The sequence below is a fragment of the Anolis sagrei genome, chromosome X (genome assembly GCF_037176765.1).
Source record: "Anolis sagrei isolate rAnoSag1 chromosome X, rAnoSag1.mat, whole genome shotgun sequence".
Lineage (NCBI taxonomy): Eukaryota > Metazoa > Chordata > Lepidosauria > Squamata > Dactyloidae > Anolis > Anolis sagrei.
In genome coordinates, this window is record NC_090034.1 from 41,495,074 (window position 1) to 41,509,028 (window position 13,955).

At 44.6% G+C, this 13,955-nt stretch overlaps 1 long non-coding RNA gene across 1 annotated transcript; it reads left to right on the forward strand.

The window, feature by feature from the left end:
* The first annotated feature begins 7,186 nt into the window (after window positions 1-7,186).
* Window positions 7,187-10,752, forward strand: LOC137094934 (uncharacterized). Its single transcript, XR_010908743.1, has 3 exons — window positions 7,187-7,964; window positions 8,109-8,399; window positions 10,091-10,752. It is a non-coding gene; the product is annotated as an uncharacterized lncRNA (long non-coding RNA).
* Window positions 10,753-13,955: the final 3,203 nt, after the last annotated feature.

Below are 13,955 nucleotides of genomic sequence, written 5' to 3' on the forward strand. Positions count from 1 at the left end.
GCCAAAGTGTAGCTCCATAGGACCTTACGCTGCCTGTGGCAGTATACAGCCAGTTCTACTGTCTTAGGGGAACACTAATTGGGAATTGGACTGCAAGAAGATCCACCCAGTCCATACTTCAGGACATAAAGTCCGACTGCTCATTGGAGGGAAGGATAGTAGAGACAAAGTTGAAGTACTCTGGCCACATCATGAGAAGAAAGGAAAGCTTAGAGAAGGCAATGATGCTGGGGGAAATGGAAGGAAAAAGGAAGAGGGGCCGACCAAGGGCGAGATGGATGGATGGCATCCTTGAAGTGACTGGCTTGACTCTGAAGGAGCTGGTGGAGGTGACGGCCAACAGGGAGCTCTAGCGTGGGCTGGTCCATGAGGTCACAAAGAGTCGGAAACGACTGAACGAATGAACAACAACAAATTGGGAATTACTGGAAAAGGTCAAAATTAGGTCTCCCTACTGAGAAGGGTATAGGGCCCCCTGGTAGCGCTGTGGGTTAAACCACTGAGTTGCTGCACTTGCTGACCGAAAGGTTACCGGTTCGAATCTGGTGAGCTCCCACTGTTAGCCCTAGCTTCTGCCAACCTAGCAGTTTGAAAGCATGCAAATGTGAGTAGATCAATAGGTACCGCCTTGGCGGGAAGGTGACTGCGCTCCATGCAGTCATGCTGACCTCTTTGGCATAGAAATGGAGATTAGCATCACCACCCCAGAGTTGGACTCGACTAGACTTGATGTCAGGGGAAACCTTTACCCTTTTTGCTACTGAGAAAGGGGGTGTTTTTGATTTCCATGGTATTTTCCAGCTAAGCCTCCCTTGGGTTGCTGTGAGTTTTCCAGGCTGTCTGGCCATGTTCCAAAAGCATTCTCTCCTGAGATTTCGCCCACAACCATGGCAGGCATCCTCAGAGGTTGTGAGGTCTGTTGGAAACTAGGCAAGTGAGGTTATATACATGTGGAATAATATCCAAGGTGGGAGAAAGAACTCTTGTCTGTTGGAGGCAAGTGGGAATGTTGCAATTGGCCACCTTGATTAGCATTTAATAGCCTTGTAGCTTCAAAGGGAGGTTTCTGGCTGCTTCTGGCTGTGGGAATCCTTTGTTGGGATGTGTTAGTTAGCCTTGATTGTTTCTTGTCTGGAATTCCCAGGATTTTTTAGTGTTGTTCTTTATTTACTGTCCTGATTCTCAAGTTTTTTTAAATACTGGTAGACAGATTTTGTTCATTTTCATGGTTTTCTGTTTCTGTTGAAATTGTCCACCTGCTTCTTATGGATTTCAATGGCTTCTCTGTGTAGTCTGAAATGGTGGTTGTTAGAATGATCCAGCATTTCTGTCTTCTCAAATAATATGCTGTGTCCAGGTTGGTTCATCAAGTGCTCTGCTATGGCTGACTTCTTTGGTTGAATTAGTCTGCAGTGCCTTTCATGTTCCAGGAAACAATCAGGGACAGCTAACACCTCCCAACAAAGGATTCCCCCAGGCAGGAAGCAGCTAGGCTTTGAAGCTGCACTGCTACTCAATGCTAATCAAGCTGGTCAATTGCAACATCCCCACTTGCCTCCAACAGACAAGAGTTCTTTCTCCTACCCTGGACATTCCACAGATATATAAACCTCCCTTGTCTAGCTTCCAACAGACCTCACAACCACAGAGGATGCCTGCCATAGGTTTGGGTTAAACGTCAGGAGAGAATGCTTCTGGAACATGGCCATACAGCCTGGAAAACTCACAGCAACCCAGTGATTTTGGCCATGAAAGCCTTTGACAACACATTAAGCCTCATCTTTTAACAAGCTTTTAACCGTCTCTAAGTTCAGGAGCAGAAATCCCCACCATAATCAGAAATGAATCTCATTAATGGACCTGAGAAGAAACCATGGTGATGCCACATGACATTCCAGTCCTTCCCGAAGGGTGCTTGTGACCTGCTCAAGCCTGACAGTTTGCTTCCTTCATGCAAAAATTACTAACCTACATCCCTAATGGACAGGTACGAATATATAACCAAACGCCATCCAAACACCTCAGCAGTGTCACCTTGGTAGCAACAAAATGATACATCAAATTCCACAATGAAAAGATTATACAGAGAAAGAAAAATTCTTTATGTGACTATACAATCATACTCACTGTACAGAGCGATTTTACCTCCATGGCACTTACAATTCCACTGTGGCTGCCAGTCAAAATTTAAACAATGCCTCTTGGACAGAGATGTATCCTGAATAACAAGCTATAATAAAACCGCTGCTGAAAAAACCATCACTGGACGCCACCCAATTCGTCAACTATTGGCCAGTTTCCAGTCTCCCCTTTTTGGGCAAAGTCCTGGAATGTGTTGTGGCTTCACAACTCCAAGTATTCTTGGAAGACATGGATTATCTGGATTCGGCACAGTCTGGCTTTAGGCCGGAACATGGAACTGAAACAGTCTTGGTTGCCTTAGTGGATGATCTACGCTGGGAGCTAGACAGGGGGAGTGTGTCCCTGTTAGTTCTGCTGGACCTCTCAGCGGCCTTCAATACCATCGACCACTATATCCTTCTGGGACACCTCGCGGGAATGGGCCTTGGAAGCACTGTTTTGCAGTGGCTCCAGTCCTTCCTAGAGGGTCAATCTCAGAAGGTGTTGCTGGAGGACACCTGTTCTGCCCCACAACCATTGTCTTGTGGGGTTCCACAGGGATCAGTATTGTCTCCCATGTTGTTTAACATCTACATGAAGCCGCTGGGGGAGATCATCCGGAGTTTCGGGGTACGGTGTCATCTGTACACAGATGACGTTCAACTCTATCACTCTTTCCCACCTGCTACTAAGGAGGCTGTCCAGGTCCTGAACCGGTGCTTGGCCACTGTAACGGTCTGGATGAGGGCGAACAAATTGAAATTGAATCCAGACAAGACAGAGGTACTCCTGGTCAGTCGCAAGGCCAAACAGGGAATAGGGCTACAGCCTGTGTTGGACGGGGTTACACTCCCCCTGAAGACTCAGGTTCGCCGCTTGGGTGTGATCTTGGACTCGTTGCTGAGCCTGGAACCCCAGGTTTCAGCGGTGACCAGGGGAGCATTTGCACACTTAAAACTTGTGCGCCAGCTGTGCCGTACCTTGGGAAGTCTGACTTGGCCACAGTAGTCCACGCTCTGGTTATATCCCGTATAGACTACTGCAATGCTCTCTACGTGGGATTGCCTTTGAAGACTGCTCGGAAGCTTCAAATGGTCCAGCGTTCGGCAGCCAGGATGCTAAAAGCAGTGGTACTCAGGGAGCAAACTACTCCTCTGTTGTGCCAGCTCCACTGGCTGCCAGTTTGCTATTGGGCACAATTCAAAGTGCTGGCGTTAGCCTATAAAGCCCTAAACGGTTCTGGCCCTACTTACCTCTCCGAACGCATCTCCTCCTATGAACCGACTAGGACACTAAGATCATCTGGGGAGGCCCTGCTCTCTGTCCCGCCTGCATCACAGGCACGCTTGGCGGGGACGAGAGACAGGACCTTCTCAATGGTGGCCCCTCGGCTGTGGAACGCAGATATCAGATCGGCCCCCTCCCTGCTGGCGTTTCGGAGGAAAGTGAAGACCTGGCTGTTCGAACATGCATTTGATTAAACAGTGTAATCGAACATAGGAATACGGAATAATGGATGATGAGACTGGATTCTGATTTTACTGTTGAGGCGCTAATGATTGTTATACTGATGTTTAATGATTTATGTTACAATTGTTTTTAATTGCCCTATACTTGTCTCGTGATGTTTTGTATCAATGTTGTTCACCGCTTTGAGTCGCCTGAGGGCTGAGAAAAGCGGTATATAAATAAAGTAAATAAATAAATTTTATATATATATATATATGCAAATTACAGTATTCTGCCTGGAGGCAGTGTCTGTTCTGGGTAGAAAATTCGAGATCCAAACATGGTTTTAGTTTGACAAATGGGTCATCAATTTTCACCCTGGCGATTATCAGTGTGTTGGATTGAGTTATAGTAGAGTCTCGCTGAGCCAACATAAACGGGCCGGCAGAACGTGGGATAAGTGAAAATGTTGGATAATATGGAGGGATTAAGGAAAAGCCTATGGAACATCAAATTACATTACGGTTTTACAAATTAAGAACCAAAACATCATGTTTCACAACAAATCAACAGAAAAAGCAGTTCAATACATGGTAACGTTATGTATTGTATTCACTCGAGTATAAGCCTAGTTTTTCAGCCAATTTTTTAGGCGTTGCTGTGGCCCAATCTGTGTATATATGTTTTGTGTGTGTGTGTATGTGTATATATGTGTGTTTGCATATATATATATCTATATATATAAATTTGTTAGGGGCATCCAATGAGGAAACAAAACTCAAAACCCCCCCAATGAAACTTAACAAAAATTCCCATGGTCATAACACAACCCACAAGGTACAAACATATCTACTCAAAATGAAAAACAACACAACAACACACTCACACAACGGCAAAACAACAAAACTCAAAAATCCCCCAACAAAACTTAACCAAAATCCCTGTGCCCATAACACAACCCACAAGGTACAAACATATCTACTCAAAATGAAAAACAACACAACAACACACTCACACAACGGCAAAACAACAAAACTCAAAAATCCCCCAACGAAACTTAACCAAAATCCCTGTGCCCATAACACAACCCACAAGGTACAAACATATCTACTCAAAATGAAAAACAACACAACAACACACTCACAAAACGGCAAAACAACAAAACTCAAAAATCCCCCAACGAAACTTAACCAAAATCCCCGTGCCCATAACACAACCCACAAGGTACAAACATATCTACTCAAAATGAAAAACAACACAGCAACACACTCACAAAACGGCAAAAGAACAAAACTCAAAAAAACCCCAACGAAACTTAACCAAAATCCCCGTGCCCATAACACAACCCACAAGGTACAAACATATCTACTCAAAATGAAAAACAACACAACAACACACTCACAAAACGGCAAAAGAACAAAACTCAAAAATCCCCCAACGAAACTTAACCAAAATCCCCGTGCCCATAACACAACCCACAAGGTACAAACATATCTACTCAAAATGAAAAACAACACAACAACACACTCACAAAACGGCAAAACAACTGAGCATGCGCATTGGCGCCCAGCCGCAAGTTCCATCGCGCGCGCACATGGCCTTCCGGCCAACGTTCCCTCTGCGGAAACCATGCCCACTCCAAGCCCCGCCACGCCGCTTCCCGCACACACACACCCCCTGCCGCACACACACACGCAACCCCACGCTCCATCACTCCCCCCGCCGCCGCACACACACACGCAACCCCACGCTCCATCACTCCCCCCACCGCCGCACACACACGCAACCCCACTCCCCCCGCCGCCGCACACACACACGCAACCCCAGGCTCCATCACTCCCCCCGCCGCCGCACACACACATGCAACCCCACGCTCCATCACTCCCCCGCCCCAATCTTACCTCCTTTTACTTCAGGCCACCTCCAAACCCCACCCCGCCCCTTCCCGCCCTGTCAAAATCTAGGAAAGACAGGAAGGAAGGAAAGAAGGAAGAAAGAGAAAGGGAGGTAAAGAAAAAGGGGAAAGGAAGGAAAGTTAGAGGAAGAAGAAAAGGAAAGAAAAGGAAAGATGGAAGGAAAGAAAAGAGAGACAGCAGAAGAGAAAGAAAAAGAGGGAAGGAAGGAAAGAGATAGAGAAAGAAGAGGAGAAGGAAAGATGGGAAGGAAGGAAGGAAGGAGGGAGGGAGGGAAAGAAGGAGAGAAAGAGGGAAGATTGGCCACAGCAACACGTGGCGGGTAAAGGTTGTTATTTCTATTATTGTTATTATGCTATTGTTCCTATGAGACCCTTTTAGGGGGAATGGGAGAGGTGTCAGGTCCCAGAGGCAATGCATTGCATTATTGTTATTGTTATGATGGTGGTGAAATAAAAGGAAATAAAAAGTGAAAGAAGGAAGCAAACAGGGAGGGAAGAAAGGCAAAGGAGGGAATGAAGGAAAGAGAGAAGGATGAAACCAAGTAGTGAAAGAAGGAAAGAAAGAAAGAGGGAGAGAAGGAAGAAAGGAGAGAAAGGGGGAGGAAAAGGGGGAAGGAATAGGTAGGGACCTCTCTTTCATAATAGTCCAGATATCTAACTCAACTTTGATAAGTTTTACTATAGGCCACAGCAACGCGTGGCAGGGCACAGCTTATATATATATATATATATATATATATATATATATATATATATATATGTAGTTTTGCATAAGCATCGTAATGTATTTTTTATTTTTTGGATTTCTATTCTCTTCTGTTGTATTTTTCAGTGTTTTATGACTGATGGTCACTCATTGGCCTGATAAGTGTATTGTGTTCAAATTTGGTGTCAATTCGTCCAGTGGTTTTTGAGTTATATTAATCCCACAAACTAACATTATATTTTATTTATATAGTTAACAACAACAACAATTTTTATTGATTAGCCAGTTGGCCTTATCAAAAACAGACAGTGCAAACACAGCATACAACAATATCAGTATTCTATGAATTTTGGGGGCACTTCCTTTTGTTACATGATGGTACTTCCTTTGCCTTCAACATTACATTTACATCTCCCAGATTTTAAGCTTACTTTGCAAAACTTTGGCGTATGCCTGGCTGGAAATTCATTTCGGACTGTTGCACGGAAGGTAGCACTTTGTCTAGTGGACAGTTTCGTCTTGAGGCTCTTCCAGCTGCTCTTGCTTAATGCTAGAGGTGAAAACTGGACGTCCGAGAGTGCTGCTTCTGAAGTAGAGGAGGACCCCCTACCGGTTGCGACTTTGGGGGCTAATTTCTTTAACATCAGGAGATAAAAATTTCTTTTTTCTTCATCCAGTTGCCTGCATTGTACCATATATAGTTAATGGTATAGTACAAAGTAGTGATATAGAATACCGATATTGTACTATGCTGATAATATAATATATTGTATGTATATCTATCTTGTAAGCCGCTCTGAGTCCCCTTCGGCATGAGAAGGGCAGCATATAAATGTTGTAAATAAATAAATAAATAGGCCTGAGGCTGGCCACAAAAGGGCCCAGAGAGAGAGATCTAGAGGAGCCAAATGGGATCAGACTGCTCTGATGCTGTGATTATAGAAGAACAAGTATCTAAGTCTGAGTCCTCCTGGGTTGGAGGAGGCGTGATAACAAATGTTTTAACCCTAGGAAGTTATCCTGGAATAATAGCACAAGAAAACCACAGAAGCATTTTGGGTTTGACATGTCGCTTTAAAAAATCCATTAATGCCACTGGCCATATTGTTCATATGTTACAGGCTGAAATCGAACAGATCCTCTCTGAACAGATCTTGCTAAGAAAACCCCATGATAGCCATAGGCCAGAAACAACTTGAAAGCACACAACATTACCCAAATAATGGGGGGAAATACTCAAATGTTAAAATGATCACTCCCAATAGACACAGGCAATTCAAAAAGGTTCAGAGAGATGTCTTCTCTGGCCAACATACTTAAGGAGGGGGGAAAGAGAAGATGGAAATAATCAGGGCTTTGTTCTGGAAGATGAAAGTTCACTCCTCTCACCTCCCTCAAATCCTTGGTCAATGTTTAGCAAAGCCATAGCAGGTGGGGAAGCATTCAACTGGATTCAACCAGTAGAACAGGATATCCTCCTCCCCTCCTCCCCGGCATCAACATTTCTTTTGCTCCTGTGCCAAAAGACTGCATCAAATCAAATCTGGTGCAAAGACAGCCAGTTTTCCCACTGCATTCCTGGGGATATTGCAAGGAGAGGGACATCCAACTGCGGAAAAAGTCATCGAAATGGCAGTGGGAAGCGATCCAAGGATCTGCCTGTCATTCTTATATAAGAACGACCCTTTCTATTCCTTCTGCCTTTCAGATCTGCTGACAGCACCGCAGAGGGTGAGGAATAAGTTTCTCAAGGAGCAGAGGGACCTTGCTGTGGTAAGCAGACCCCTTTCATTATCCTTTCGCCTTCCCAACAGAGTACCCAATCCAAGTTGTTTGTGTTCCAACAAACTTTGGGAGAAATATGCCTTCTGTCAATCTTTCTCTGCTTCCATCCCTGCCTTTCACTTGCATCCCAAGACTCTAGGGAAACTTGAACACCAGAAGCTGAGCAGATGCAGGCAACTGGATGAAGAAAAAAGAAATTTTTATCTCCTGATGTTAAAGAAATTATCCCCCAAAGTCGCAACCGGTAGGGGTTCCTCCTCTACTTCAGAAGCAGCACTCTCGGACGTCCAGTTTTCACCTCTAGCATTAAGCAAGAGCAGCTGGAAGAGCCTCAAGACGAAATTGTCCACCAGACAAAGTGCTACCTTCTGTGCAACAGTCCGAAATGAATTTCCAACCAGGCATACGCCAAAGTTTTGCAAAGTAAGCTTAAAATCTGGGGGACTTAAAATGTAACGTTGAAGGCAAAGGAAGTACCATCATGTAACAAAAGGAAGTGCCCCCAAAATTCATAGAATGTACCTATGAAACATTTAAGATTCAATAAAATGCTGTAGAGCACCCTCGGAGAGAAAGGCAGGGTATAACAAAGTATATAAATAATAAAAGGTAAAGCTTTCCCCTGACATTATATCGAGTCATACCTGCTCCCCATATTCGAACCACCAAGCTTTTAGTCACTAGGTTTAACAGTTCAGCAGTTTAACCTGCTGCACCGCCAGGGGGCCCACATAAATAAATAAATAAATATTGATTTAATAATAATTTATTATTATTATTATTTCTGAATTCGCTTCTGCGGTGGCACAGTAGGTTAAATCGCTGAGCTGCTGAACTTGTTGACCAAAAGGTCACAGGTTCAAATCTAGGGAGCGGCGTGGGCTCCTGCTGTTAGCCCCAGCTTCTGCCAACCTAGCAGTTCGAAAACAAATGAGAGTAGATCAGCAGGTACCACTCTGGCAGGAAGATAACAGTGCTCCATGCAGTCATGCCGGCCACATGACCTTGGAGGTGTCTATGGATAACACAGGCTCTTTGGCTTAGAAATTGAGATGAGCAACATCCCCCCAGAGTCGGACACGACTGGACCTAATGCCAGGGGAAAACCTTTACCTATTAAATATTATTATTAATCACATAAATAATAGTGTTTAAAAATCGACAAAGTTTCTACCTGGAATTGTTACTAAACAAGGACTTAGTTTTGAAAGGTTTGGAGTAACCCCACATTTTACAGACATACGTTCAATGTTTAGGGCAAAAACCATGGGGGAGAAGAGCCTTCCCTACCTTGGGATGATTGAAGATAGTCAGTGGCCATACAATGGTAGCTAACCTTTCAGGATATAAAAAGAAGATGGAGAAAGAGATTATGCTGAATGCTCCATATTGCAATAGATCCTTTCGGTTCTCCAGATATTGTTGAACTGCAGACTCCCATATTTCCTTGCCATTGATTATGTTGAGTAGTAGGGATGGAAGCTGGAGGTTAAAAAAAAAACATTGCCAAACAAGCTCACCTGTAATCTTGAAACCTGCTGGGTGACATTAGACTTACAATTTCCTCTTAGCACACCATGGTTAGTTTGAGGCTGAAAATGTCATACACAATGCAAGCTTATAAAGTCAACTCTAGGAGCTGCAATGGCACAATGGGTTAAACCCTTGTGCCGACTGAACTGCTGATCTGAAGGTTAGCGGTTTGAATCCGCAATATGGGGTGAGCTTCTGTCTGTCAGCTCCAGCTTCCCATGCGGGGACATGAGAGAAGCCTCCCACAGGATGGTAACACATCCAGGCATCTCCTGGGCAACGTCCTTGAAGATGGCCAATTCTCTGCGGTTTCTCAAATCGCTTCTGACACGATAAAAAGAAGTCAACTCCGAAATAGGCCATGTTGTGCTCAATGGATTTCCAGGTAGATATATAGGGTATATAAAGGCTTTAGCATAAGCATTGGGAATTATTGAATCATGCTACAAGCCCTAGCCAGTATGGCCATATTTTGTAGCTGATTTGGGGAGTTCTAGGCCAAAACAAGTATTTTTTTTAAGCATGTCATGTCACCCTGGGGAAAAAAAGCTGAATTGTTCCTGTTTAATTTTAACCTATAGGCACCTGGCTCTTCTTTCCCAAATGCTGTGCCAGCCGATGCATACCAACACCTCCCTGGCAAGAGGCACCTTGCAAGAAGTGGAAGTGACTTGCCATTCTTCCATCACACCATGTCATCTGTAACCCTTTGTGGAACTAACAAAGGAGATTAATGCTTGGATTGGTAAACTCACTTTTGATACCGGCTGGAAATGGATTTAACTTTATATAAAGTTTTGTTAACATGAACATTTTCACATATGCTGAAAATACTACTCCCCCCTCATTAAAGGTCATGAATGAATCGTCAGCTGGTAGTAACTGGGGAAACAATTAAATCTCAATCAGGCCTGCCCCGTCTCCACCCCCTGAACATAAGATCCCACTGCTTATTTATTTCTTTATTTACTATATTTGTATATTACCCTTCTCAGCTCTTAGGTGACTCAGGGAGGTTTACAGTGGCAGCGATTCGATGCCCCAAAACACCATAAAACATTTTAAAACATTAACACATAATATAAAACCATAACAAGAATACTAAAAGTATATATAATTTGTCTCCTAATAAAAACATTGTCCTATCTCATCGTCTAGTCATTCCAATTCCTATGTCTTTTACCTTGCATTTTCAAACGCTTACTCAAACAACCAAGTCTTGACTCTCTTCCGAAATGTTAAGAGGGAGGGGGCCTATCTAATGTCCCTAGGAAGGGCGTTCCATAGCTGAGAGGCCGCCACTGAGAAGGCCCTGTCTCTCATCCCCACCAAATGTGTTTGTGACGCAGGCGGGATCGAGAGCAAAGCCTCCCCGGATGATCTTAAAGTCTTAGCAGGTTCATAAGGGAAGATGCATTCAGACAGGTAAGTTGGGCCAGAACCGTTTAGGGCTTTATAGGCTAAAACCAGCACTTTGAATTTGTGCCCGGTAGCAGACTGGCTGCCAGTGGAGCTGGCGCAGCAGAGGAGTTGTATGCTCCCTGAGCATCGCTCCTGTTAGTAATCTTGCTGCCGTCCGTTGGACCAATTGAAGCTTCTGAACAGTTTTCAAAGGCAACCCCACGTAGAGTGCGTTGCAGTAGTCTATATGGGATGTAATCACTGTTATACTACATAAGAGTTAGGAGCCCCCAGTGGCACAATTGGTTAAACCCTTGTGCCGGCAGGACTGAAGACCGACAGGTCAGAGGTTCCAATCTGGGGAGAGCGCAGATGAGTTCCCTCTGTCAGCTCCAGCTCCCCATGCGGGGACATGAGAGAAGCCTCCCACAAGGATGGTAAAACATCAAAACATCCGGGCATCCCCTGAGCAACATCCTTGCAGATGGCCAATTCTCTCACGTCGGAAGTGAGCTGCAGTTTCTCAAGTCACTCATGACACGAAAAAGGTGTTGGGAATGTGGACTGAAGGTCCTCAGGGAGGGCATAGTATTCCCTATCATGTATGGAACTCTTCCTCAACCTGGTACCATAGAATCACAGAATCATAAGAGTTGTAAAAGATCTCTTGGGCCATCCAGTACAAACCCCTGCCAAAAAGCAGGACAACTGCATTCAAAGCCACACCTCCCCCCAACAGATGGCCATCCAGCTTCTACTTAAAAGCCTCCAAAGGAAAAGCCTCCACCACACTCCGGGACAGAAAGGAGCTCCACTGCTGAACAGCTCTTTCGCTCACAGTTTGGAAGGTCTTCCTCATGTTCAAGTGGAATATTCTTCCTGTAGTTTGAAGCCATTGTTCCACATCCTAGTTTCCAGGACAGTAGAAAACAAGCCTTCTCCCTCCTCCTCATTTATTTATTTATTTATTTATTTATTTATTTATTTATTATTTCGGACATTTGTATCCCGTCCTATCTCAACCTCCGCAGAGGGACTCAGCTAACAACCGACACACCATGGTGCCCACAACAAAAAGCATAAATATACAATTTAAATAAAAACAATATAAACAGTATCAAACATTCAAACAGTCAAACAGTCGCCAATTTAAGTCTTATGACTTTCTCTCCCTCACATCTTGATCCATGGCCCTCATCATGTCTCCTCTCAGCCTTCTCTTCTGCAAGCTAAACATGCCTAGCTCTTTAAGTCATTCCTCATAGGGCTTGTTCTCCAGAGCCTTGATGATTTGAGTCACCCTCCTCTGGACACATTCCAGCTTGTCAACATCTCCCTTCAATTGTGGTGCCCAGAATTGGACAGTGTGATTCCAGATGTGGTCTGACCAAGGCAGAATAGAAGGGTAGCATGACTTCCCTGGATCTAGACCAGGCATGGCCAAACTTTGGCCCTCCGGGTGTTTTGGACTTTAACTCCGACAATTACTAACACCTTCCTGTCCACAAGGACTCCAAGATCTTTTTCACACGTGCTGCTGTCGAGCCAGGCATCGTCCCCCATTCTGTATCTTTGTATTTCATTTTTTTCTGCCTAAGTGGAGTATCTTGCATTCATCCCTGTTGAACTTCATTTTGTTAGTTTTGGCCAATCATCTCTCTAATCTGTGAAGAATGTTTTGAATTCTGCTCCTGTCTTCTGGAGGACTGGCTCTCCCTCCCAGTTTGGTCCCATCTGCAAACTTGATGATCATGCCTTCTAACCCTTCATCTAAGTAATTAATAAAGACATTGAACAGAACTGGACCCAGGACAGAACCCTGTTTATGGCACTCAAATCGTCACTTCTTTCCAGGATGAAGAGGAAGCTTTTGGGGAGAATCACCCTTTGGGTTCATTTGCTTAACCAATTACAGATCCACCAAACCATAGTTTTGCCTAGCCCACATTTGACTAGTTTCTGTTTCCAGGTCATGAGGGACCTTGTCCAAGGAAGGCCTTCCTGAAATGCAGATATGCTCCATCCACAGCATTCCCTTCATCTACCCAGCTTGTAACTCTATCAAAAAAAGAAATCAGATTAGTCTGGTTATTTAATTATTTATTTATTATTTGTCGTGTCATCAGCAACCATACCATTGTATTACATTTCTAACAGAACAAAACAAACAAAACAGATAAAAAAACACAAATTTTGCAAACTTGGTAGTTGATTAAATGTCCTTTGACCAGTATCTGGCCACTTGGAGTGCCTCTGGTGTTGCCGCAAGAAGGTCCTCCATTGTGCATGTGGCGGGGCTCAGGTTGCATTGCAGCAGGTGGTCAGTGGTTTGCTCTTCTCCACACTCGCATGTCGTGGATTCAACTTTGTAGCCCCATTTCTTAAGATTGGCTCAGCATCTCGTGGTGCCAGAGCGCAGTCTATTCAGCGCCTTCCAAGTCGCCCAGTCTTCTGTGTGCCCAGGAGGGAGTCTCTCATCTGGTATCACCCACGGATTGAGGTGCTGGGTTTGAGCCTGCCACTTTTGGACTCTTGCTTGCTGAGGTGTTCCAGCGGGTGTCTCTGTAGATCTTAGAAAACTATTTCTTGATTTAAGTCGTTGACGTACTGGCTGATACCCAAACAAGGGATGAGCTGGAGATGTCACTGCCTTGGTCCTTTCACTATTGGCTGTTACTTCCTGGCGGATGTCAGGTGGTGCAATACCGGCTAAGCAGTGTAATTTCTCCAGTGGTGTAGGGCGCAGACACCCCGTGATAATGCGGCATGTCTCATTAAGAGCCACATCCACTGTTTTAGTGTGGTGAGATGTGTTCCACACTGGGCATGCGTACTCAGCAGCAGAGTAGCATAGCACAAGGGCAGATGTCTTCACTGTGTCTGGTTGTGATCCCCAGGTTGTGCCAGTCAGCTTTCGTATGATATTGTTTCTAGCACCCACTTTTTGCTTGATGTTCAGGCAGTGCTTCTTGTAGGTCAGAGCACGGTCCAGAGTGACTCCCAGGTATTTTGGTGCGCTGCAATGCTCCAGTGGGATTCCTTCCC